We start from the raw sequence: 27,803 nt of genomic DNA on the forward strand, positions 1-27,803 counted from the left end.
TGCCACTCAGGTACCTGCGCAATGCAGACCGGGTTGCGTTAGTGCAGCGGCGCGCAAAGGTGTTAATAATGATGGATGAAACGCAAAACGGGGCGGTCTTGTTTCTTGCCGGAGGTGTGCGGGAGACACGGAGCTACGAGATCCGGACGAGTTTGACAGGTTGCTGGCAAGAGCGGGGAGTGAAGGTGTGATGTTACAAGAAGTCTCGTGTCTTGTGTTGCGTGATTCGATTTTACTAATGGTATGTTGAAAAGTGTGGCTCGCATTAGAGAAGCATGCGAAGCATGGTTAGTGTGTACAGGTTGCAAACGGTTGGGAAGGGTCAGAAGATGCAAAGTTCGAAAAATTCTGAAAAGTGTTTGAGGCGTTCAGCGCTACCAGGCATTTTAGGCGCACAATTGCTTTCAGGGAGATCTTTGAGACATAATTAATTGCATCGACTTGTACAGGTTCCTACCATGTCAAAATGATACGTGGGATAAATATTGGCGTCACCTTTGGCCTTACACGCCGATGCTCGAATACTTCCAAGAATTTGCCCATGGACAACATATTTATGGTGTCGGTAGATTGCTAAAATACAAATCGCTGTGATCCTCCTCCCCGGATGACGCGTTGGGAGGCCTTGTTGCAGCGTGTAATCTCCACCCTTAAGCTGACAGATACGATGACTCAAGCGTGAGGTGATTCTCGCTCGCTTCCGGTCAAGTCGAACCTGAATGCTTGAATCCTGTCCTGCTGGAAATGATGCAAAGCACATGGGATGATCACAGGGACTCAGGACAACCTTGTGTTTATGTGGGTAAGCAAAAAGGACAAAAGGGAATGGTTTTGTGTGTTGCAACACGGTCTCTTTGGCAGCAGTGATCATTCTGGAACGATCGCGCTGTGTTTCAGTCAGTCTATCCCGAGCAGCAGACTTCACTTGACATGGTGATTGCCAGTCCCAGTGTGTTTCTTGGTTAGGGTTTTTTTTGCACCCTCTCGGCACCCCTTGTTAGAAGCTGGGTCCACCAGACGACGGCTCGGCATCTCGGAACACTTGTGGTCGCGCAATCCCTACTGGCTTGCTAATAAATTCCTCTGTCACAAGTTTATGACAGCGATCGGTTAATTCCTACCTTTCCGCAAGCCCGCTAGACGGTGGTGTGCGGTTCGTTCTCTTCCTCCTACAACCGTCACAGGGAGAGCTGGGGTTGATGAGGGAACCGTGGTAGTGCGGGTAAACGGGCGACTATAAATTTCTTCCCCTTCCTGTCCTTCGAAAAGACGGGGCTGAAACCGCTCGGCCGTGTTGGGAATAGATTTGGAACGAAGTACAGCCACCCAGACACACACACACATTTGCAGGGGATCACATTTAATCTCGATCATCTCAAGAGCTGCGAGAAGTTGATCGCTTACAGCAACAAGTCGACGGGCGATGGAAGAGGGTGGGCTTAGTGTCGGTGCTTTTTAAGATTGACACAGGTGAAGGGGATCTCACGGTTGGAGGAGGATCACCCAATGGCATCCTCGGTTGCAACAGAGATACGCGGGGTTCCACCATCCTTGGGCGCTCTAGTCACCGCGGAAATCCGCACAAATATTGCATGTACGAGAATGAACGGTCGGTGGTTGTGTTGTTGTTTTTTCGGTTTACGCGACTCCTCGGTCCTCAATTTCGAGCGACAGTTACGTGTGTGTGTGTGTGTACGCGCCGTGCGGAGAGGGATCGAGTTGCGTAATGATATGGTGTGCACTGGCAGCCTCTGGTACGGATATATGTTGCGCTGACTCTTGCTTGCCTGTCATCAGTGCAGTTGCTCTTGTCTTCTGATCGAGCACAGAGCCCCATAACTTATGTGTGTGTGTGTGTGGTTCGTTTCTGCATTCGCGCGCGCACACGTCTACAGAATGAAGGGCATGTGTGGTGCGGAGATGGCCACAGTAACTGGCCACCCCCTATTCGAGGGGGTTGGGAAGGGACACACTTAGCTCCGGCATGCATGGTACGGTGTGTGCACTGTTGGCAGGTTGTTGCGCTTATTTGCCGACTCTCGATAATTACCTCATCAATTCTGAATTGTGGACACCCGGACACAATCCCCAACAATCCCTCCTTCCCTTCCTTCTTTGAGCGAGACCCGGTGCAATCCTTCTTCGTCTGGGTGTGAGAAGTGAACGTCTTACATGCGCATGGCAGCCGCCACACTCTAGGACATTTGTGAACACACCGGTGTGTCTCTACTTGGCGTGTGACGACCGAGCGGGGGACGGTTTGCAAGTCTACGCGATCAATAAATCACCCGAATGAAGGAGGGGGGTGGGAGCAATCTCCGCGCGTGCGAAGACTGGGACAACTAGCCCGGTTTTTGTGCGCACGCCGCTGCACCCCGCATGCATGAGATCACGGAAACTAATGAATCTTGATGGAAGCATGTCGATCGCTGTCCAGAGATTAGCGGCTTACACACACACACAAACACTATGGGGATGCTTGAGACCTCCTGGAAGTCGACCGTCGGTCGTCGTCTGTGTGGCGTGCTTTGCAGATATCGTTTCGCATGCATCTTGAAGACGGTGTGCGCTCTGCAGCATGAAAGCCGTCGGGTTTGAATCGGTTTGAGCCGCGACTAAAGTGCGCGATTTCTAGCAATTAGCTGTACTATTGATACACGTACGGACCCTGTGCAAGGTGGTCCTGTGTCGTTTATCTGTTCACAAAATGGGAAGGGGAGATCCAAAAGATGACTTTGTACTACAAATAATCCAACTCAATGCATATGTACATCCATCTCCGATGCGAGCGAACGTGTAAATCATTGTTCGCTGTGTGTTGCGCGCGATGCCGCCGACGGCGACAGCTGTAAAGAAGGAAAACACGCGGCCTGTTGTGTAGCGCTCTATTTGCATGCAAATTAATGCCCAGGTATGCTCTCCACCGTTTGCAAGAGTCTCGGCCAGCAGTCCTCCGACAAAGGAGAACCGTACCGTAGTTGCGCACAGTCTCCTCGTAGTGTTGTGGCGTGCAACTCGGCTAATCGATAATCGCGCGGGCATTAATTCTTCTGGGCAGCTGGGAGGTGGGAAAGAATTCAATGTCGCACGCTGCACTGGACGCTGCGAAGGGGGTCACTGCTGATGACTAATAGCGAAACAAATGATCAATGGAACACACCCTTCCTCTATCTCCATCTACACGCAAAACTGGTCCACGTCAACTTCCTGCGCGCGTTCGCGCGTGTTGACTGATCTCTCTCTCTCTACTCGGCAAAGCCCATTGATCAGCCCCTTCGATCGCGTCAATTTGTAGTGGCTCCCACCGCGCGAGCTACCGGCTGCAGTTTTTGTTGTTGTTATGCCTTGGTGTGCAGCACACTGTTGCACGTAATTGCACTTCGTCGCCCGATCGGCAGGAGAGAAACGCTGCGCGCGAGGAAACTATTCGGCGTTCTGCGTTCGATCGGTGCATGTACGATCGCGGATGGGTGCGCCAAAGATTGCAGCCCGGTACACAGGTCGGCTCTAAACAACAGAGATAATCACACCACATCTCGGCGCACGTACTACTACGAAGCATGGCAATGCTGGCTGGCTGGCTGGCTGGCTGGCTGGCTTGGTGAAATATGATGAATTACCCCGCCCGGGAAGTGCATAAATAATCTATGAATAATATTTAATTTTCTGCATTATTACTGGTGCGAACCTTATAATTCACCGCCAATTATGGCCGGGCCAGATGTGATAGAATATGATGTGGCCAAGGGGGTGTGTGGAGCTTGTATCAATAAAATGGCGCAGGCAGGCGTGCGTGGTTTGGAACGGTGCTGAAAGTTTGTGGACACGATTAAGTCCAAGATGGAGCTGGAACCGAGTCCTGAGTAACGCACTGCAACACTGAACGGCTGCATCAGGCGCGAAAAGCTCCTTGTGGATACCCACGCACACCAACCTACATTCTCGCACACAACAGCCGATGATTTACAATGCCGTCTGTATAATGCGCACCACTGTTCTTGGCTCATTAGCAGCGTTTAAGTGGAAATATGGCGTTGTCTCGCGACGTAATCGCCCTCCTCGGCACGCATGTGGCCCTTGTGTGCGGTGACTTGCATCAGTTTATAGTTTTTAATTTCTTTTTCGTCAATAAAACTGGAGATTTCTCTGCCGGTCATTAAGGTGTCACCAGGCGCGTTGTTTACATCCCCACCAAACCGTCCCGGAGTGTGTGCGTTTTTGCCTTTCGAGTCAGTGATTTTGTGCTGCGACTGGCACTCTGTAATGGGATCATGTCGACTTTGCGTAATTAATTACTGGTACGTTTAACGAGCACCTCTACACCGGAGCACAAATCTCCGACCCCCGGAGTCTCGTGACACCTACCCGGGAAGGGATTATTGCAGTTGGACTGCCAAAGGGTGTGCGTGTTCCGCTTTGTCTGTGCATTCGATTTGGTTGTGTAATCGGTGTGCTTATCGTGCGTTTGATCCGATGCCTCCTAATCCAATGTTTGTCCACGGGGCACAACAGTGTATGTTTTTGTGCGTGAGTTTTATCTTTAAATGACATTATCCTGTTATTACATCTCAAAGCATTCCCTTACCAAACCGTTGTCTATATGTTTTGTTACACTGTTCAACCAATTAGAATGTATTTAGGTCATGAAATAGAAGAGAAAAAAGACGACCCTCTCCATGATTGGGACCTCCGGGATAGTGCAGGAATAGGGTTTTTGTATGCTTAGCTTTAATATTAAAGCAATTGCAAAAGTCAATGCATCCGCTTGCTGCCCACCCGGAGCATGTTCGTCGGGATAGCAAAATTAAAATTAAAATACGGAGAACAAAAACGAAACGTGTCTGTGAAATGAACAAAAAAAAAGAAGCTTAAATCTTTACCCTTTTGCTCGCACAACACTGCACCAGGCCAGGACCGGGGCCGTTTATCGCACAGCTTAATCAAGATCTCATTAGAACATGGCGTCATTGCACGCCGTGTGGAGGGGTGGGTATGTGGCTGCGGCTGGTGGGATGGCAGGGCAAATTCACGAGACGCGCTTCCTTCTCTCCTGGCCTGGCGGCGGTGGTGCATTAGCAATGCGATCGTAATCGTTCGTTTCGCTGTAAATTATGCATCATTATTTTGTTGCAGCAAACCTTAACCCTCGCGCGAGACACGACGATGCAAATCGGGCGTAGGGAGGTGTACTGCAGGGAGTGTGTGGAGGGGGGAAGGACTGGTGCGTCCCCGCCAATGCAGTAGTTAAATTTGAATATTCATTTAGTGCTCTTTTCGCCTACGCCTTTGACATACGAAAATGGAATGCTGCGGCGACATTCTGCGGCATTGAAGATGGACGAGTTTTGGAAGGCTTTTAGAGCGGGGGAGAGTACAGAAGCCTCCCAGGATGTGGACGCAAAATCCTTGTCTCGTGTTCTTCGTGCATCAAAAGTGTCGCTGCGTTGGGTCGGATTTATTCGGAACTTTGCTTTATGAATCAGTGACCTGAACGATGTGGAAAAGAAAGCATGAATTCCTCCGAATGGGTTTGAAATGATTTTACGTTTTGTTAAATATCCAGTCCCTATTTTTACACTCTACTGTTAATGAGCTACACACCGGCGGACGCGTCCTGCCTTTGTCCTCTAATGGTGATTGCAGCCCTGCTGCAGCTTGTTAGAATTGCACTTGACGTCCATGATTAAAATGAAGAAGAAATTGAATAATTGTCATGTCGTTATTTCGCTTCTTTCGCCCGCGTCCTGTCCGGCGTGTTGAGGCGTTGGAGTGCAAATAGTGTAGCGGCACGCCAGCTCACGCCGAACCGGGGGCCGCTCTAGCGACGGATAGCTCGTGATGCAGTTTGTGAGAAGTGCATTGCAGTCCAGCTAGGGAAGTTCATTAACCTCGATTCTTCAGTTTTCTCGCCATTTGATGGACGTATGCTCTCTCTTGCCCATTGGATACAAGTTTTTCATCACTAGGTAGGAGAGAAAAAAAAAGAAACGATTGAGTCATCTACAGTGTGGGCGAAATAGGGTGCAATTGGTAAAGGGAAGCGAACTGAGGTGCCTTCTCCCATCGTGCTAGGTTGTTTACTCATTGCAATAATTACAAATTGCAATAAATAATGTCGTGTCGCAATGAGCCGATGGATGTCGACTGTGAACATTGACCTTCCTTCAAGAAGGCGATTTTCTTTTCTTTTTATCATTTTATTGTTTTACTAAGGGAAGAGTTTGTCAAGATTTGCAAATGGCTTCAACTATTTACTAGTCCATATAGACGGTAAGAATTGTTTTTTTTTATGTGTGAACATTATGATTATCTAGCTCTATACGAAGCTTTCAAAGAAAGAGTTTAATCAGAATGATCTTTATTATACTCCTGCTCGTTCCACAGAATGTAATTTGCATCCGACTGCACATCGATTGACGTAGGTTGCCCTTTATGTTTGTTCTAAGCAAATCGGGCGCTACACGTATGATTAGTTTTAAACAATAAGATATCTCACGTGAAGCAGTGGATACATTCGATTGGATTGCTTGATAGGAATAACGCTTTGTTTGTATTGTGTTGTATCCAACGCACTGTTATTTCAACACCTGCACTGTTACAGGTGATGTAACATTTGTTGATGTATCGTCAAAGTGCTCTTTTAGTCGATCTCAATCTTTTGATCTTACCGATGCGTTCGACCAGGCTAAATTTTAATATTTTGTGGAACTGCCATACATTTCTCAACAGAGTGGTGTGCTAGGCGAATTTCTCCTGCAACGAATCGTGTAGGAGGATCATAGGATCGGTTGGAGAACAATCGAAAGCCATCAAATCATTTTTTTAAACGTCTGCAACGAAAACATATCTCGTGTCATTGGTTCAAACCATATTTTGCGCTTATGCTTCCCCTATCCTCCTTGGTGCCTCCTACACGCTTTTGGTAGGATCGTAAAACCTGCATAAACTGTTCTTGGGGGGGACGCATGATCATAAATAGCACCGAATGTGATCACATGAAGCGCATGCACGGCTTTGTTGCTCCCCAGGGGGAGACGCTTCTGGCAACATTGTCGGCGACGAAAACAATGGCAATTTTGATCGTTTCCTGTGTCTAATATGTTTCCCTTGTGCTGAGATATAGTGAGCTTTACTTTGCGCTAGACCAAAGCCGATCGGGACACTAGGCAGCCGCCGGAGAGCAATCGAAGTCATCTTGGATGGAAGGGTTGGTCAAACGGAGGAACAAAAAGAGAAATCTAAAGTTTTTCTTTTTTGCGGAGGACAGAAACACACACACAAACCTGGGGAAGACGGCAGGGGGTAGAAAACAATTGCAATTGGTGCTGTTTGATTGGCACTACGATTGTCAAGCAATACGATGGTGTGTGCGTGTGCGCTGAACAAAAAAAAAACCTGTACGCACGAAGGTTTAATGGCAATTGTAATGTCGAAATTGTAACTCCTCTTCGGAGCAGCGGACCCGCTACATTGTATCAATTAATTGCACGTGTTGGAGCATTTGTCATTGAGCAGTTGGGCGGCCACTGCACCGGAGAGAATCGTGGTTGTGTATTTTTGTGTATTTGTGTGTTTTTTGTGGGTCTACGTCTTGCTCTGTGGGGTGGGTTTTGCCTACCCTAACGACCGAATTGCGTGCCCAAACTTGCAAACCCAGCGAGTAAACGCGCTTGCCGTTGTTGCGCGCCCTCAGCTAGCTAATCAGCCGCGTGAGAAGCTTTCACACCTTCCAACACACCTTTTGCCTGTGGTGCCCTATACAGCCCAGTGTTATCATCGCTTCAAGCAACCGACCTAGGTAGGGGAGGCGAGGCGGTGTGGCCCGGTATCATGTTTCGTCTGACATAACGTGAACTATCGTCAGCGATGGTGGGGTCGTCCGTTAAGCAGTTAGTGGCCGTTCTGAATTCGGTTCTAACGGTTGATTGTTAGGAGGAGGTGATGGTGGGTGAGCATATGTGGGTGAAAGTTGTTTATGTTTCTACACCCGTACGCCCGGGTGAAGCTTTTTGTGTTTGTTGTGTTAGTAAGGTTGTAGCGGCACGTTGTGAAGGTTATAACTGTATGTTGCTGATGGTTAGAAGACGAATTCCAAATCATCAATGTTTGCCCTTTTTGTTCTCTGACTTCTTGCTTAAAATACATCTTTATATCCATGAACAGAAGCACATAGTTTATTGCTTACTGAAACTATTTTTTCACTGTCTTTGTGCTCTTGGAATCGGGGCCCATAGAAACTTCTAGAAAACTGGTGCGTGTAGCTTCGATATTAATTAGACGATTCGCATTCATCCACCTTCCTCAGCAGAGTAGGTTGGCAAAGAGATTTTTATTGACCGATGTCAGCGCACGTAAGTCCGGGTTCGGGTCTTGTGACAGAACGAATAAAAGGCAGCTTCACATAAAATAAATAAAAGTATCAATCTATCCACGAATCACGAGTCGCGCAGCGTTTCTTTTTCTTGAACAGTGTGACTTTGTCAATGGCGCTTGAGTTCAATGTACCATCTCTGCATGGTGGTGGTGCGTGGCTCCTGCCAATTCACACACGAAATACCAAATAAAAACCCTCCATTTGCAGCGACGCCGTGCGCACAATTTATGATCGTTTCCATAATGAAATCGTTTGGAGACGAAATTTATTGGCCAATATCTGATAAATCGTTCGATGGCCGGCAATCATCCCGCCACGGCCACGGCGACAAAGAGAGGGAGAAGGGTTTCGTGGGGCCGTTTGTTCTTACGCACGTGCATCAGTTGAAGCCACTGTTTCAGCCAATGTGATAGACTGTGTGCGTGTGTGCATTGTGCACGATCGTGCTGGATTTAATATGCCCTGCACCAGCCACAACAAATAGAGTCTTAGTTTTGGACACGTTGACTTCAGGTCAGTCCTAGGCAGTTAAGATGCACCATTGTGGTGATTTGTGTTTATGTTATTGCGCTTGTTTTTATTCAAATCATGCTCATGCTTCTTTTTTGCTTTTTATTTTCATCCTCACAGGTAAGGGATAGTCGCAACTAATCGATGTGTGAATTCCGAGCAACAACGCTTAAGACCGCAAGTACTTTGAGGGGCTACGAAATCAGCCTGTCCTATTAATTGTAGAGGGGTCGTTAAAGCTTGAAAAACAGTTAAACAGTTGAACCAATGCACGGGCTTGCAGAGGTCATAAACTTACAGTTTCATTTGCTCACCAATGGTGGCATATAGCCTACTGGCTGTTTTGTTTGGTACGTGTTTGTGCACATCTTTGTCAGAACTATTTTCGTCGGCAAATATTTTTAAATTAAATTATCAACCTGAATCATGGACTTGGATTTTGAGCACTTTGAAATTTACTGTCCAAGAAAGGTCATATTTATTACCTTTGTATTACATTTTCTTGTTCCTTTCCACTTGCCTCCGTAGCTTGTAGCTCGTGGTATAAATTCGAATTAACGTCGAACAAAACGGCAGGAAATCTGGTTTACATTTATTGAACGTCAGGCGGTTTAACATGAGGGAGGCAAAAAATCAAGCGAATATGTCTACCACTGCGTTGATGTAAAAATGCAAATCAACCAATCGTTAGTGGACAGTTTTGCACACGCACGGTTGTAGGGTTGTTATTCGCTTAAATTTATAAAATGCTCTCCCGGTGACACAAATAGCTATTTATGATCGTACCGCATCGATAGCATCTTGTTTGCCTCGTAGTTTAACGATTGTTGTAGACTAAAGCTACACTATCCGTCCTGCCAATTGCTAGCGATAAACAGCGCTTTTGACACCTTTTGAGCGGGTGAAGGGGTGAAAACCGCAAAATAAAATGCATCGTATAGTTTATGGACGGTAAATTAAGTTTGATTGCATTGTTTGAGGGAAGTGCTCTTTTTTTTGTAGAATGATGGTAAAAGCTCTGGCGTGTAAAAGCATTTAAAATGTTAATCGAGAGGAAGAGTCACCTCGAATTGTGGTAGGATTATTTCCAGCGACTCGTTTTGAAGTGCAGTACAGTTCGTTTGCTTGACGATTAAACCTGCTCGTCCTGCTGATATGTATGCTGGTTTGTAAATTTGCATCATCATCATCATCATCGCTCTGCATTGTGCGGTCAGTGTACGAACATGGTTCTCACTTTAATCTCGATGCTGCTGAACACTTGCTACTAAGAAAGATACACTACACCTCAGGCCTGTCCCGACTGAAGCATCCTTGTTCGAGGGGGGTAATAGTAGCCATGTTTTATGACAGAAGCTCTCGCTCTCTTTCGCTAAAGTTCACCTAGCGTCCTACGAGCATGAAGCTGGTGCACTACACTTTGCAAAGAGTAAGGGGATATAGCAGAGGTCGCAGGACGCATCCTCTCTATGTAGCGTGCAAGCATGATTTATGTTAACGCGCGCTCTTCTCATCAAAAACGGGCGGTGCGGAATGGGCAACCGGTGTACCGATTGCACCGGTGAACTTGAACCGATCAAAGCCAGACGGAAAGAGCGTCGTACCTTTCGATAACACGTAACATGGCTACCAGTAAGCGCCAGAGAGGGGTATTGTAATATAGGAAGGGTGGGAGCGCGGGAGACAGGCTCCGGTAGCCAGCGCTAATGCTATGATTTATGGCGCTTACGTTTTTGATAGTTAGGATCGTGGGCCCCACACACTGTGACGGTATGTCAGCCCATTCGCTCGAGTGAATGAGAAAGCTTCGTTGAGGAGAGGGATAGAGATAGAGAGAGATATGGCTCCTGCATTAGATAATATTGCAGATATATTAGGGCCCTGGCCTTTAACCAACGGGGCATGGGTACACCGGCCAAAGATTGATGTTCGTTTTATGCTCCACATAGCGCAGCAAACTACCTGCAGTTGCTTCTGCTTCGGGAGGTGCTCCTAGGTCAAGATTTCAACAATGATGGACGCCTTTTTAAGCGGTAGAGCGGTGAAGGAAAAAGAAAAACAGAGGAGCATTACACATGCTCATGTGTAAGCGGTGAAAGAAATGTAAATTTTATGCAAGTGTGTGGAAGCAGACACACGGAAACGAGGCTGCCATCGCTCGACTGTGATTTACATCTTACGTTTTGCTATTCTATTAAATAAAATCGTATCTCTTGCTTTCGGCATCTCCCAGCAATGAAAGTGGCCTTGATTTGGCAGTTGTAGCAGGTTGTTGTGAAACAAAATTTCCATTTTTTAAATATAAACTGAGAAGTGAATTATTTCATTTTAAATCTCCTTTTCATACTCTGCAGTTGAACAGTCTCTTTTAATCACTTTCAGGTCACAAACGATTGCAACTCCATCGAGCGTGTGTTGTAAATGCAAAATAATTCTTCTCCAAGTCTACGCGGATGATGAAATCCTTTCCTTTGGTCGTTCGGGACGTCTGCTTATTCTAGTCAGCGTGCCAGCCAGAAGTGAAGGACACTTTCTACGAGTGTCGAGCTTTCCTTCGCTCGATAAGCGTCTGAGACGCCTGGTCCAGTTGTCCGCTGTGGAAATGGTGCACACACAAGTGCCCAGACATGGTGGAAAATGGCTGGGCGGGAATGGTTGGAGCATGTCCATAAAATCACGAGCATAAACTCGACTGTGATGGTTGTTGTTTTGTTGGTGTTGGCAGCTTGGGTTTTCTATATTTTTCTTCTCGTTGTTGCTGTTTATCCCGTCCCTTTTGATTGCACTGCTGACTCGTTTGGTGCTGTCTGGAACAAAGCTGCAGGGTAACCCCGCAATGGCCGCAATAAGACTCTAGTAATAAGCACAAATCCTGCTCGGGGACAAAGGCGACGGCTAAAGATGACGCTGGCAGCATGCGACAGTGGTGTGCACGCTGCACAGTTTCAACGCGAAGATAGAGCCGAGCCCGCAACACCATGCCCTGCGGTGTTGTATGGTTTTGTCCCTTGAAGCTCGCGTAAAGTTTGGCTCCGTAATGCAGCGACAGTCCGAGCGTTCCTGATGAGCACAGGACGACCGAGCACAGGACGACGCTTAATTGAACATTCCACCATTCACTGTCACCGAAGACGAGAGCGAGAGCGAGTGAGAGAAACCCCCCGAATTGGCAAAGATGTGCGGTTTTGCAGACGTTGTTTACCGCAAAACTGCACCGAGTGGTTCCTCTTTAGCGTCCAGCTAAACCACCTCTTCGCCAGAGCAACCACCAAGCCATGATCACGAGCATAACAATAATAAAATAAATTACATGATCAAACACATCCACCTGCAGCGAACGGATTGCTGGTCGGTACCACGACGACGGCACGGACGCAAACGTCTTCGTCGGAGAAAAGAAACTTGAGAATAGCGTCTGCCGTGTGCCTACTTTTCCTCCCGGGCGCTGTCCCCTCTAGCCGTAGCGCGCGGACACGACAGTCGGGCGCAATGTGGTTCCTCTCTTTTGCTGTGCTTTGTGTGCACAGGAGGTCGGTGATGAGATTCGCGCAGTGATTCGTACGGTCGCAGGCAGGTTTTGTTGGGTTGGTTAATGTTCCTTAAGCATGACCCCGGCGCGGGCTCTGTCGTAAAAAAACAGCGCATTCTTAAAGACAAGCGACGAGCGGTCACCTTATGGAGGAAATTTGAGGAAAGCTATATTATTCACAACACTCCCTTGGCGACCCGGCATTGCATCTCTTTGCAAGGTTGAAAGTTCGAATCTTTCAAAGGATGCGAGCGGCAAAAGATCTTCTCAAAGACATCGTGTTCGGGCTGAATATAAACTACCAGGGGTCAGTAATTACGTAACGAGCAGTCGTTGTTTGGAAGGAGCAAAAACATACTACGACAGAACTTTAAAAGAAATCAAGCGTTTGTGGCTTAACCTGTTGTTGTATGTCGAGTGAATTCGCGGTGTGCATTTGGCAAATGTAAAGAGCGATGATGATCCTCTACCTCATTAAAGACAGTGTAGGTAATGGTGAAAAATGTCGCTTAATTGTTGCTTTTGTGGATTTTCGGGATAGCGCTGATTTTAATCATTCAGCTAATCAGCATTTCAGCCAATTTATGGAAAGGTAAATGATCTTAAATGATCAGTTAATTGCATCCCGAAAACTATATAATAATTAAAATGCATCCCGAGAAGAAGTTAGCGAACATTTGAGGTCAGAACAAAGAACATCGTTTTGTGAGGATTTTGAAGAAAGAAGGGTAGAATTATTTCACAGAAGAAGAAGTTTGCTTTCTGCTTGATTACTTTGCTTATGTATTGAATATTGATTCTGTATTTATATTATGGAAAGGTTTTATCCCAGAAAAATTGTAATGCACATTAATTGTGCCTGCAATTTCAATTAGTTTCGTCGATTCTTCGTATTTCTTCCTCCGATCGATGAATCTTTCAGAGCCCATTCAACAATTCCTTTACGATGTGCTGGGGGAAAATGATCATTTTTCTGGTCTGCTTACTTGGCGGAGTATAATTGCGATTTCGCTTCGGGAGGCGTATCTCATTTTTCCAATTTTCTATTACTATCGCTTGGCCATATTTCTCTCATTGCACCTTCTGCCCGCCCGTGGTCCGCCTTTTTTGTGCCGTGGCTTCGGCGAGGATGGCTTCAGATAGAGTTTTTTACCTTTTTGCTCTGGCTGTTGTATTGTTGTTGGTGTGCGCTTAATATTCTGGCCCATAAAGAGGACAGTCTGCGAGCGATGGAGACGATGGTGCGTTTGAAGGATTTAGCGCTCCTGTCGGTCGTACTGATCGCGACCATTCGTCGGTCGATTATATCGTTACATCCAGCCCGGATGGCAATACAAGGGCTGGGTTTGCTAGCGAGGAGAGGTGGTCCGGTAAGGTTGTATTATTAGTATGAACGACATCGCTTTACGGTTGTTAAGAACGAACTTTATGGTGAAAGGCTTCGAATCGCGGGTCTCCACCCAGTCCAGTCCCAACCCTCCTCTTTTTGGAATTGATTCCCGTTTAATGCGGCATGGCGTAGCGCGAGATGGGAAATTTAGCAGAGCCAAAGTCATAAAGAATCGATTAGTGTGCCGGTTCGGTGGGATGGGGCGCGCTCATCGAACGAACCTCCAAAGAAGGTAATAGGAGGGGGAAAGCCCTATAATATCGTCGAGCCCCTGCAGCCGGCCACCGTTGCACCGTTGGCTGAGATTGATTTAAGTTCGTTTCCGATATCTTACGATCGTCATATTAATCGCTCCCATGGACCTTTCGTGTTCGATCCCTTATCGGAGGGGGCTTGGCGACACGCCTTGCACAGCGGTGGAAGAACTACGTCTTCTAATCCCGCATCGGTCGTTAAGTGCAACCACATTGGCACATGGAGGAAAATTGCACAAATCATGTGTGCAAGGCATCATAACTGGGAAAAGAACCCCCCATAAAACAGCGATCTGCTTGACCATATCGGTTCGATTGCAACGAGAAATAAGGTGTCATAAAGTTGTACAGCATCAGACTGCGGACAGCACGGGGCTCGCTGGACGCTTTCGCTATTATTTGATTTATCACTACCACTTGCTCCAGTTGGTTATTAAATAAAGCTGTTACACCGATTGCTAAGCATCGGAATTTGTTTACAAGCGTACCATAATACAATCAAAATGGCCCGGCATTATGCTTTACGGTCCTTGGAGATGCTATCCACACTGGCTTAGAGAGAGAGAGAAATTTTATTATTGCAAAGTTTTCAAACTGTAGTCATAAATGCTCCACTTAAGAACGGATTTTTTGCACTATGAGAGTGCACAAGAAATGCATGGGTCCGTTTAAGCATCGTTAAAACTTTTGCAACGTTATCAGATCACTGGACACACAGGGGTTTTGCTGCGCAGCGCATGCTATTCGATTTCCTAGGATGCAAATTTAGAGCGATGAAGTTTTACGATTACAATTTAAAGCAGTAAAATTAAGCCCTGCCATGGCGGTTTTGTGCGGTGCAGTGGAAGAAATGCAACCAGTGAAGCACAACAAATCTTCTTGCTTTCGAATTCTAACGCAAGAGGGAAGAAAATGGACTCGGTCGGTTTCGTTTGCACCGGCAGCAATGGGCCGGTCTCCCGTATCCGGTGTGTCTTCCGAGCGCGTGTTGAGTCATATTATTTTCTCTCGCGAAGGCGAACAAATTTATAGCCGGTAATTATTGGGTAACAGGGAACAAACTTCTAGCCGCAAAACGGGGGCGCGAGGAAACGTTTCCATCAAGGCAAGCGAGGGCATTTGAATGTGAAATAGCGCTGGAAAACGGAATCTCCCTCCGCTAAGCAAAACTATTTGTCGTTATGCAGTGCTGAAAAAAGATTGGAAGACAACGACGGATGCTTTTCGATCCTTCTAGGCGGAAAGTGTGCAATTTTCTCTAGTGTTTGTCGTGGATGTGATGCACCTTTGGGCACATGTAATGCGTGAAGGTGGTTGCTGTATCATCGATGCCTTTCAAATGCTAAGTATTTATTAACGCTATCACAAGCAGTAAATTTTAATGCAATATTTCATATTATTCATCTTCATACTAGAATCGTCGATTTGTTCAGTTTTGAAATCAGATGGCATTAAAAGAATGAAACACGAAACTGCGGAATTTTCATAATCCTGCCCTACGGTACGCACACCGCACGTTGCACACATGCGTTTGATCCCTTTTTTGTATGCATATTTACATTACAAAACCATAATTAACGAGCAAATCACAAAACCAAAACCTGTCCGAATATCGCGCAAGGATCATGTCGAGACTGCTTACCCTTTTTGCCTGTCTTTGCCTTTCTCTGCCTCTGCTTCCACACCACATGCAAATGGTCTCTCGCCCCGTTTGCCCGACGTCTTGGATCAGGGCCGGTTTGGAACGAATCAGTTATCATTGGCATTGGCTGGGATTTTTTTTGTTTGTTTGCCCCCTGCACGGAAGATGACAATGTTGCGCAAGCCAGTGTGTGAAGCGAGGAGTAGCGAAAGGAAGGTGCCGAAAAGGGGTGGCCTTCCTCCCGAAAAGACCGGTTTTTCGGGGGTTTGGACATGGTTGGAAGTTTGGGGTGGATTTTAAAACGACATAAAACGCAGCAAAAGAATCGAAGCCGAATGCCGTGATGTGGTGGAGCGGGTCGGTTAAATACATTTGCATATGACCCCGCAGGGGTGAATCTTTATTTTCCAGTGAGACAGGCACCAGACAGTTTGATGGAGTGGAAAATATGCGTGTGTGTGCGCACACGGTTAAAGTGAATAAAAGTAAAGCGAAGGGGAAAAAATTAGCTGGTAAAATTTTTGGGCGAGACAAGCCCACGAGATGCCCTGCTGAGTGTGTTCGCGTGTGAGGCAAAGAATTCTGCGATTGAAAATGTTCTTTTTGTTTGGAAGCGCAGTTGTAAGGGTTAGAAGGGAAGAATTCAGTGTATTCAATTGCAACGTCAGCAGAAAGTTGAAGATAAATTACCGCCTGACGGATGGATTAGCGTATCAAAGAGTGCTCGGTAGCTTACTTATACTCGGTGTGAATACATTGTTGAGCCGTGGATTTTCTTTACAATTGAGCACAAACAAATTTGGCCACATGCCGCATGAAGAAAGCTCATTTCAGTGTTATATGTAGATGCAAAGATTTGTTTTATATTTTTATCCTCAATAGACCATTGGGTTGACCAACCTTCAAGATTCGCAAGAACGATTACGACGCAACCCATTGCGTGAGCGGGGACGGGCCAGCCTTCTTGTCGGTGTACCGTTGGTCAATATTTATAGACAATTAGAAACAATAGAGTGTGGCAGAAGAAGAGAAAAGCCTGGCGAAGGGGAAACATAAACACACCGTCCGTCCGCTGGATGTTGTCATTGTGCACGGCACTGCCCGAAATGGTGCAACCGTTCTCCATCTAATGGTGGACATCTTTACGGTTCATTGCACAGGGAACGATCTTTGCGGAGTTTACGTAGGAAGGAACCTGGTGGTGGCAAGAAGGCAAGGTAAAAGACATCCCATTGCACTAACTGCACCGCCCATCGGCTGTTGCTTGGGTGGCATCCTGTGCAGAAAGAAAGGGAGGAGAAAAAAAAATAGATCCGTGACTTTGTCGGGGCGGATCGGAAACGTGCCGTGTCATGTCCGGTTGTCGTTTCTGTCGCTGCAACCGCGACGGCCGTTCGTGGTGGTGTCCGCTGTGTGCCGCGGACTCGCCGGTACAAGATGCATCGAACGGCGGCCGGGCGAGCTCGTTTTGAAATCTGGCAAAGACGCAAAGTGTGTATATTGGAAGGAGAAAAAAAAAGCGAACTGCATCTCGGGGACACTTCCATCCCTGCTTATGCTCGGGGAGAGGATCAAACGGGGACAGCATTGAGTTAAAGCACAGGCCGACCATCAGATTGCAACCACAGTCGCTGCAATAGACGGATTAGGGCCATTAGGGGGTAGCAATGGGGGTGGAAGAGGACAAGGGCTTTCGTGCTCGCCGGATTTATGGACTATAAATAATAAGCAAATTTATGTCATCACCATCTAGGGCGATTAAAATAACCTCGCACCCGAGAGCTGCACTTATTCGCTGCCAGCACAAGCCGCCCCTGTCCCTTGGTGTACGATCGATAGTTCCGCGATTGAATCGGCCCATCAAAATTGAATCGGTTCTTTCTTTTACTCTAGTTTGCAAGCGTAACCCCCTCGATCCGATGGGAAATGAACGAAAAAAGTTGCAGCTTCTGCAATATGAAATTAAATAAATTAACACGAAAGGGAACGTCGTTGTTGGGTGGTTGTGGTGTGTGAGTGCAGGTGGTTGAGTGGGTGCGTCATTTCACCGTTGAGTGACCAACAGAGCATCATTTGTAAGCCATGACATATCCCTCGGTGTCGTCTATTGCGCCTTGTACGGTGTGGCTTTAATTGATCCCATCTGTTACACGGGTGCTTAGGCGCTACCGGGATGGCAAGGGCGTAGCAAGGCCATAATTAGCTAGGTAGTTAAGTTTTTCTTTTTATCGCCAGGGTAGCATTTGCTTCACAGCAAAGAGGAATATTTTCATTTCGCTGTTTACCAATACGGTATCGATGTTTTGTATACCAGCTCTTCGATTTCCAAAGTCGAAACGAATTTTATTTCGCATAGAAAGTGTTTGTTCATAATCAATTTGTGTTTTCAACTCTTTTACTCTCCACTGTCTTTATGAGTACTGCGTCTGTGGAGAGACAGAGAGAACAAATACATTATCCTGGTCCATCAGCTGGTGCTACTGTGCAACCGCGGGATGATTAATATACCTCCCCCGAGTAGAACTTTGTCTTCATCATTCTTGACAGCAAAGGAAGAAGCACAAAAAAAGGAAACAAAAGCTCGAATCCTAACAGCTGGAAAGTTCCAGAAACCAACAAGGAGAACATAATCTTTCTCCTCGTTGCTCTCCAGAATTGTCTTTACTCGCGCGTAGCTTTCGGCTAGCCTGGATCGATTCTGTTTTCTTATTCAGCTCGTGCAATTTCTCAAAAGAAGGAAAACTTTTCGCACTCCTGTTTCAGATCATGCGTCTGTGCAGTTTCACTTGTATTTCAAATGCTCGTTAGGAGACAAGTGATACAGTGTTTGTGGCAATGAATCATCTTGGGCAGTGTTTTGTATGGAAACTGTCGTCATTATTTTCCCACTTTTCATTGGAACTCAAAACAAACGCGTTGTGTATCGTTTCGCTGGTTGGTAGAAAAAATAAATGGAATGTATTATGATTGTGAGGACATTCTTCGAATTACTAGCTGGGTTTTTACAACTACTTACATTAATCCTTAGCGCAACATGCTGTATTTCTATACCGTTGTTTAGAACAAGATAAAAATGTAACATTTACATCCTTGTGGCATCACACGGAAGGGACAAAATGAATGTGTAAAGCATGGGCAATCTGCAACGGGCAATTAAATTTCCCTTTTTTCTAAAGGTAATTCAATTGTTTCACTCGCGGAGATGATACGCGGCTTTATTTATACCGAGCATCACACTTGTCGCGTTCACATCCTCCGAACACTGGCATGCAAGCGTAAGGTGTGCGCTCACATCTAAAACAAACGATGTGCAAACCACCCTCCACTTCACACCCGACCACAGCATCTGTCCCGGACGTGGGCACGTTATAGTTTTATGAGGCAGTTTTCCATTAAATTTATGTTCAATTTGTATTTACAGTTTAGCCGAGTAGGGTGTGCTGCAGGGAGAGCAGTAGTGGCGCTTCTGATTTTGCTGCTGCTGGAGAGAGGTGCATGGGTGATGAGATGGAAAGGAAGGTGTGAACGGTGGAACCAATCGTTAAACTGTCACAAATCGACATTATCCTTTTTCACCCAGCTGAGCCCATTTCTACCACATTCCAAAATGGTTTTAGTGGTTGGGAAATAGATATGCGCACTCAAGGGGTGCGGAGAAGGAGAACATGTGCTTTTGCCCCTTGGATACTGTTGTTTTTTCGGACCTTGAAGGATAAAGCGGTAAAAAGTATTGCCTAACCATACAGGCAAAAATGTGCAAACGTCAGCGATATATGTGCATCTGGCTGTACCAAACCGGCAATTCATATTGGTTTTAGGCGTGGAAATTCTAGACAGAAAGCGATGAGTGTGGACACATCTTCATTCCATGAAAACCCGTAAGCGTTTGTTCACTTTTGCACTGGAACTAGGGAAGCAAAGAGGAAAAAGGGTCATAAATTTTTCTTGAATGCTGTCTTTTTATGGCATCTGTAAACGGTGTTTGGTAGTTCTGGCGTCGTTTGCGGGTGACCATTACTGTTTTTAAAGGATGTGAAAAATTACCCGTAGCGGGTCTGTTCATGTTTAAAGCAACCTTTCGCGTTAGATTGAAAATATTAAAGTCATTTCAAATAAAACTAAAACAAACTCAGCTCTCAAAAAGCACGACGGGCTTTATCGTGCGAGTGTGTTACTGATTCAATATTATTCACTTTGTCACAACTGTTCACTCTGTTCAACGACGGTTTCTGGCAGGGTGTGGATTGAAATTAAATTAATTCTATCTTTGCATGCTTCGCTTAGAACCAACCTTCCTTCAATAGCGTTTTCGTCAGTCGCATTTTCATTCTCAGTAGTTCCTTTAACGTTCATGTCCTCCTCTCACCGTTGGTTGGCCCTGTCAGCCGTATATTAACGGCAGCAGCAGAGTGTGTGCATATTAACGCGGAGCGTAACCGAGACCTCCGCTCACCCTGCTAGACGCAACGAGCGGAGTCTCCCGCACGAAGCAAAATGACTCCGACGTTTATGGGAATTTGATGTGACATTTTGTGCGACCTGATCCGACCAAATGGCACGCTCCTATCTATCGTCTCGCAGCAGCAGCAGCAGCAGCAGCAGCATGAAAGCAAGATGGAACGCACCGGCTTGTGGCTGGCTGGTGCCATGGGTTGCGCCCAGGTTCAAGTGCATCGTTCGGTGCGGTTGGGAATTAGTGGGACATTATTGCTCTCGAGCAGGTTTCGTTGTGTTTGTCGACGCCTACCAAAGCCCAACCAGGAAGGAAGAGATACAGAGAGCGAGTGCGAGAGAGAGAAAGAAGCGATAATGGTGCGAAATGCAACGGTGGCGTATTTGAGAGTGATATAAAGTAGACGTGTTTCGTGGAGTGCAGCTTAAAGTGGACATATCTCCCCACATTTGTCGTCTTCGTTCGTTCGTTGTCACCGTGTGTTGCGAGATGCATTTATTGATGCCATCTTTACGACCCGATCGCCGCCCCCACGCAGATAGGAAATCGTGTGGTATGCACGCAAATGGCACCCTCCACCGCCTCGGGTAAGGCGATTTTTATTGCCACCGATCACAACCACGGTCCGAAAAGTGTCGTCCTCTAATGGATATCAGATTGGGTCAGGTTCAGGAAGAACCACATAGTGCGTGTGTAATGCAGCACCGGAGGGTTTGTCAGTCAGACGTTGCAAAGTGAAATTAGTATGCCAAAGCACTCGTCTCCGGGAGAGGGGCTCGACCGGCAAAACCTCCACCAACTGGAGATTGAATATGCAAGTCTTCCCTCGAAAAGGAAACATCAGGTTGGGCGTGGGGATTAAGTGTATGCATTAAATTTACGATTTCACCTGCAATCGCGTCTGGCACTGTGCATTTCAAGATGCAACTGCAACTTTGTTGCAACGATGGGGGAGATTCCGTGGCTTAAAGACAATAATTTGACGTCTCCAAATTCGTTGCTTTTCGAGGTGTTGGAGAAGCGTTTGTGTAGAAAAAAGCCATCCACAGCGTATCACCCGTCGGCGTATTTCCTGGAACTTCGCCCAGGCCATGTCTACGGCTGATGTTTCAATTTGCACAGACAGACGGAAATTAATATTCAACAGCCATACAGCCAAATGCAAACATACAAGTCGGTCCCGACCCGTTCTGCGATTTCTTGGGGGAGTGTGTCCTGCTTTTGCGCGATGGCGCTACGCTTTTGTTTAATCGTGGGAACTAGGATCTGCATATCCCGGTGGGTGTTGTTTGTGTTTGTCGGGGAACGGTGAAATGTCGTCCAAGATTAGCTGCGGCGCACAGAAGACCCCCAGATCCCGGGATATCTGTTTTGCTGGCACTGCGCAAACCGCAGCGACGCCACGCGACACACGACGCTCTGCGTTCGTGCACACGCGGAGTCGAATGCGTGGCATCTTCCAGCGGGTTGGTGTAGTTTTGTGATTGACGGAAGCTAATTTTATGTGCATGTTAAGCCCTAAATGCGACGGCTCAGACACGAACGGTTTTGACCCCCTCCTCCCCCCCTGCTCCCTTTTTTGCCGCAGGCACCACGCGGACGACCACCGTACTCGCAGATCCGAACCTTGGTTTGCGCCAATTTTGACGTTAAATGTACACAGGCACGCACGACGCCGTACACGAGCCCTACAGCGTGCGGAGCAACGCATTGTCGTAATTTGCATCTGCTGTATGGTGGACCCTTTCGCTGGTTCAAGTTTTTCTCTGGTGCCGCGGAACCATGGCCCTTCTTAAGGTCCGGTTCTGTTGAATGTCAGTTATGCCTTAAGGTCTATTCTCGTGAGGGGACGTTCGTTAAGCCTGCCCCCGGCGCTAGACTGCTGGCTTACAGGGTCGCGTTTTGACGCCAAGCTGGATCGGAGAATGTCTCCCAGCCTTCGAAGGTCATTAGCATGTATTTACCATTTCGTTTTTCTGCTGCCCGGGTGGACACAATTTGCACCGTTTGGGAGCTCTCTGTACTTGGTTGGTGGAGCGAGTTTTGATGGACGTTAGAATGGGTCTGCTGGAGTTGGTGAAGACGTTGGCGGTAGGTGTTTCCGGATTTGGGACACAAAAGTTGTACGACATATGCAAAAAAGATGTCATTCTCGAATATATATGCGCGTGAAGAAGAGCGTAAAAGAGAAAGAAAGAGAGAGAAAGCGAGAGAGATAAAAAGAGAGAGAAAGAGAGTGCGTGACAGAAAGATGATTGTGAGCACATTTGAAAACCTTGAATATGAATAATGTTGATGGTTAAATGTCACTCTAGTCTCATTCCGAGTTGGATATTGAACATGACATGACGGCTAGTTGAAACGTACCCAAGTAATGATACACACTACATAATGCAGAATACAGAATGTGATGGAACAAGGAAACTAGAGATGAGCCAAATTACAGAAATGATCATTATCGTTCCTCGGAGTCGGAGAAAATCCAATCTTTGGCGAAAAGGCGAGCATTGGAACGAGCGCTTCAACATCACACCAGCAACGAAGATGGCGGCAATTGTCGTTGTTGCATGGTGGCCATAAAAGAAGTGCTCCGTCAGCGCCATAATCAGAACAGGGCAGATCAGCTTTCATGCCGGCGTTCCTTCCGTCCAGTGTTTTGTACGTCGATTGATGGTGCCGCGATGAAAAGCGTTCGATAGAAACAAAGCGCGTTGTGGTAGAGTGGAAAGTCGAGAAGCAGTGCGGTCGTTTTTTTCCGCCCTTTTCCTGCAGGATGCAGTTTCCGATCTTCCGTTGCAGCAAAAGCCGTTTGCGCGCTTACAATTGCCTGCCTCAGGTGGCACAGTTAGTGCATCGGCAAAGCATCGCTAAATCATCTCCACCGCAACGGAACAAACGCTGACGGCTGATTACCCCTTTCGTTATGAAGAGCAACCTCCTCTTCCTCCTCATAGAGAGGGGCGACACGGGCTTGAACGCGTGCCTGAGGGTTGAGGGAACCTGGTCCCTCTGTCTCTTTCGTGGTGCTCTCGCGGTGCAGTGATTTCCGGTAGGCGTTGATTTATTTTCTCATGGCCAATTTGTTTATCGCGTTAGAAGTGATTATGCTGATGCTGCACACGGCCATGGTCGGCGTTTCGTAGTGTGGCGCGGTGTTATATGCTGATGTGTCTGTCCCCGTTGGTTGGTAGCCGCTAGATTATCCCGAGCGCTCGGGTGCGTAGAAAAAACAAGCAAGTAAGACCGGATGAGACTCGGGCGTAGGGCAAATGAAAGGCGTATGCTACAACAAAAAATGGGTTCGCTAACTCATGCTGCTTCATAATGTTATCGTGGACAGGTTTTAAAGGAAATATCTGCAACGCTAGGGAAGCGATGGGCAGCTTATGAGAAAGGTAATGAGATTATCCCAGTGCTCATCTCATAGATATATGAGGCTACACTTGTCCTATCCTTGGCTACGAGTCTTCGAAGAGTTCTTAATGAGAAATGAGTCTATGAGCAGCGTTTAGATTACTCGATGAAAGTTGCCTGATGATAGCGGTGTTTAGATACAGTTAGCAAAGTAGTGCACTTCGTTTCCATTTGCAGGTAAATGGATCGTTAGTGGAGTAGAGGAATAACAAGCTCCGCGGTCGTAAGAACAATTAATGTTACTGGAACATTGCAATCCTTTTGAAACATAATCTAGGTTAAGTTGAACTCTACTCTAAACCCAACTTTGATACCAAGATGGATGAGATACTATAGTTTGGGGAAATCCGAGTCTTTTGAAAAATCCCCTTTGAAAAAATCGAGTTATTTACATAAAACATAAGCATAAAACGCACATCCAAACCACATCAATCTCTCACAACAGTGTTGCCCGCGAAACAGTTTCAACACACATCTCAAAATCTGGAACCATTTTCGACCATCCTCCTTGGTACATGCGACGTACGCTGCTGGGGCTGTGTGTCTAGCGGCGCCGAAACCATTTCTTAATATTGCCAACAAAATCGTCGCTCGTACCAGATTAATCCCTCCAAATGTTGTGCGCAGACTGTGGCCCGATGCTCCCTTTTCCCCCGCTCCTGTATTTCCGTTCACAAAACGGAGGCTTTTTCACTGGAGAACGACGGCAGCGTGTTGGGTGCGCGTTTTAATATTTGTGTTGCGGAGATTTTGTGTGCCTCTTAGTTTAACGGTTTCCACACAGTGTTGGGAGACAGCACAACGCTCTGCCAACCCCACAAAAGTCAACCCGAATTATGTGCGTGGACCTTGAAAAGTATCAAATTTCGGTGTTTCTTCATTTCCAAGCGAATGTGATTCGCACTGGACGGATCCGCATAGGGAGAACTACTACTTTGTGAGCATTGCGTGTACAGGGAATGGAGCGACAGAGTAACGATCCCTGACAACCCAAGGCATCATTACAATGATAAAACGTTGGAGACGACGGAAAAGGGAAGGTTTCGGGGGGATCAAAATGCCCGAAACGATCACTACTGTCTGTTGCGTACGTTTGCTTAATGTATCAGTTGCGCATTTTTGCCATCCAAGGTTTTTGGGTTTTATTGCCTGCCCTTTCAGGTTGTAAAAGGTTTCGATAAGTTTCTTTATGTGTGTAAAAAACCAGCTTGAGTGAAATGTTTTTGGCGCTGAGCCCCTCTTGTGACAGCTTTGAGTAAAATGAATGAATGTGGTGTTCCCGTCGATTAAAAAAATGTGTCTGGAAAGGTCGTAAGGATACTGCTCTTTTTTGTGTCTGTTTGATCGCTTCTTATGCTAATGTGACTAAGAAAAGTGCTGCCGACGAACGCGGCGCGCTTGTGTCAATATTTTAATTGAGGTTTCTTCTTTGTCTCGCTCCTCATCTCGGGGTTCCGGTGGTCACATTTGTGCCAGATCGATAGGGTGCTCCCTCCATCGAGCGGAGTGGTAATGTGTTACATTCTTTCAAATGTCACGACGAACATAAATAAAGACCTCAGTTTCAACGGGGCCCATCAAACACCCCATGGCTACCACCATTTAGGGGGACATTAGGGTTTTTTTTTGCTTCGCTTTAGCTTGAACGGGTTGTTCTATGCATACAATAATGTAACCGTCTGAGAGTGCTAAACGGCAGGCACTGGAGGTACACTTCTTCTCAGCTCTCCCGCGTCTAGCACAATCCTGACACATCACAACAATCACGCGGCAATGCGAATTACGCTGGCGATGGCTAGCAGGGATATAGAAGACACGAAAGAGAGAGAGAGAGAGAGGGAAGAAACGAATCCCCAAATAGCATTGGAGCGTTACGTTTCGCGATTTTTGTATGGAGGCGTTACTGCTCGCTACCTGCTCATAACACTGCTCGATAGCAGTGTTATGAGCAGGTAGCGTGTAACATTCTATGTAAGCTCAATGAAAGCTCAAAGCTCAAGCGTTACTTAGCGAGTGCTCGAACCACAGTATAGCGTTGTGGGTTCTGTATTCGGATGTAAACAAAAACACACACACTTTTTTAAAATTTCGATGCACATTGTCCAGTACAACGATAAAATGTATTTTATTTAGCTATTATTCAATACTTACATGCCCCAATACATGGTTTTACACGTTTAAATACGATTTCAACCATCACTTTGGATGGTATCAACGGATGCCGACGGCGTTGTTGTCTCTGCCTCAGGCACATGTATTGTTGCCGCTTCTAATGCTCGGGTAAATCTTATGTTAGCTGTATTACAACTATTAAACGCACTAATTGTACCACTTGCAAAGCGATACAAATAAAGTAAAACACGTAATACACCGTACAACACACTTCTTAACAACACTTGCACATAAAAACCACTTGTCGATGCGGTGATCCAATGTCCTGTTTGCAGTGGAAAAATAACAATGAAAGATTAGAATGCTTTCAAATATGACATTACTTTATAATACTTTCCTTTCCATGCTATTTTGTGGTGTATGGCAACGTTGGTTTGCTTGAAGATACACAACGACCGGTGTGTTGGTCCAGTTGAGAATGTGCCGATCACGATCACAGCCGGCTTTAGTGATTGTTGTAGAAACTGTAACAAAGATCAAGATCATTAAATCTGCATTATTTTTACAATTCATTGTGATTTCATGAAAAAGTAAAGTGAAAAAGTAAAACATTTCATCTTACCGGCGTCGTATTTCGTCGGCATACACACACACAGCTGCTCGATCATACTCGGACGAATGTTGCCAAATTTCGGGATGAAATGATGTTTTTCCTGTGGAATAATGTGTTCAAACATTAAAAGATAGTTTATTTACTGAAATATGCACAGAACACTTACCTTTTCCCGAGTTTTCACATAAAATTTAACGATTATTCTGCACACAATCTTTACGGGCGGTTGTCCGTGTTTGTTTACATTTCTGACTTGACAGATATGCGAGCTGCCATGTGACGAAGTCAAATACATTCAAACCTCGCCAATTGCAAGTCTGCTTTTTCAATTGAATACAAAAAATCCGAGTTGTTCACATAAATATGAGAAAAAGTCAGTTTATCCACATTGTATAAAATAACAAACATGACAAAATACGCAGACATTAGTCGTGTTACAAAATGTCTTTCTAATAAACAAAATCTATCTTTTTTTTTGTAGACATATGATATAAATGCAATTAGCGAGTTCTAATTGTATCATATATATTGCTATTTTCAAAGCGGTTTAAATTAAAACAAACATCAGTGTTTTTTTTTAAATAATCAGAAAGATAATTATAAACTTAATAATGATTAAAATGTATTTTATTACATTTATGTACAACGATAACCTAACTAGTAAGCATGTTCATGCACGTGTGTAATTATTTGATATTTTTTGTGTGATCCCAATATGAATGTTATTAAGTAAAACAGACAATTTACTCTGTTCCTTTTTCAATTCTTCAAGGTAAGGTTTTTTTAATAGAAACATGTAAGTTTGTTTAAAAAAAACACATATATAAATACATATATAAATACACAAACATATATAAATATAAATATACCGATAAATAAATATATATTACAACTTATCTATAATATATATTATATATATATATATATATATATATATATATATATATATATATATATATATATATATATATATATATATATTATATATATATATATATATATATATATATATATATATATATATATATATATATATATATATATATATATATATATATATATATATATATTTATTTATTTATATATATATATATATATATATATATATATATATATATATATATATATATATATATATATATATATATATATATATATATATATATATATGTATATTCTTATATATACATTTATACATATGGTATATTATAATATATATAATATATTATATATAAGTTGTTAATATAATTATTTTTATATCATTATACCGATGGCGGAAACCTTTAATTTTTCCATCAAATTTTAGTACAAGTTTCTGTTAATTTTGTTATAAAATATGTGATCTGAATCGTAATGAAATATCCATCACTCATCTTTTCCAAATTCAGTTAGACCATTTCGCTTTGCTTTTAATTCTAAGTCAGAATGTATGGGGTGCGCGGTACGGGTAAGAAGAACATAGGGGCGGGGGTACAAATAAACGCATCACAACACCAAAGTCTGGGTGAGACG

General features: G+C 45.2%; 1 protein-coding gene and 1 long non-coding RNA gene across 4 annotated transcripts in view; one reads left to right on the forward strand and one right to left on the reverse strand.

Moving 5' to 3' along the window:
* The window catches only part of LOC1278189 (homeotic protein female sterile), a 118,307-nt gene that overhangs the window by 77,059 nt on the left and 13,445 nt on the right, over positions 1–27,803 (forward strand). The window lies entirely within an intron of this gene.
* LOC133393188 (uncharacterized) lies at positions 26,072–26,555 on the reverse strand. The gene is made up of 3 exons (XR_009766007.1): positions 26,458–26,555; positions 26,301–26,391; positions 26,072–26,202 (listed from the first exon to the last, which is right to left on the reverse strand). It is a non-coding gene; the product is annotated as an uncharacterized LOC133393188 (long non-coding RNA).

This window comes from Anopheles gambiae, chromosome 3 (assembly GCF_943734735.2).
Source record: "Anopheles gambiae chromosome 3, idAnoGambNW_F1_1, whole genome shotgun sequence".
NCBI lineage: Eukaryota > Metazoa > Arthropoda > Insecta > Diptera > Culicidae > Anopheles > Anopheles gambiae.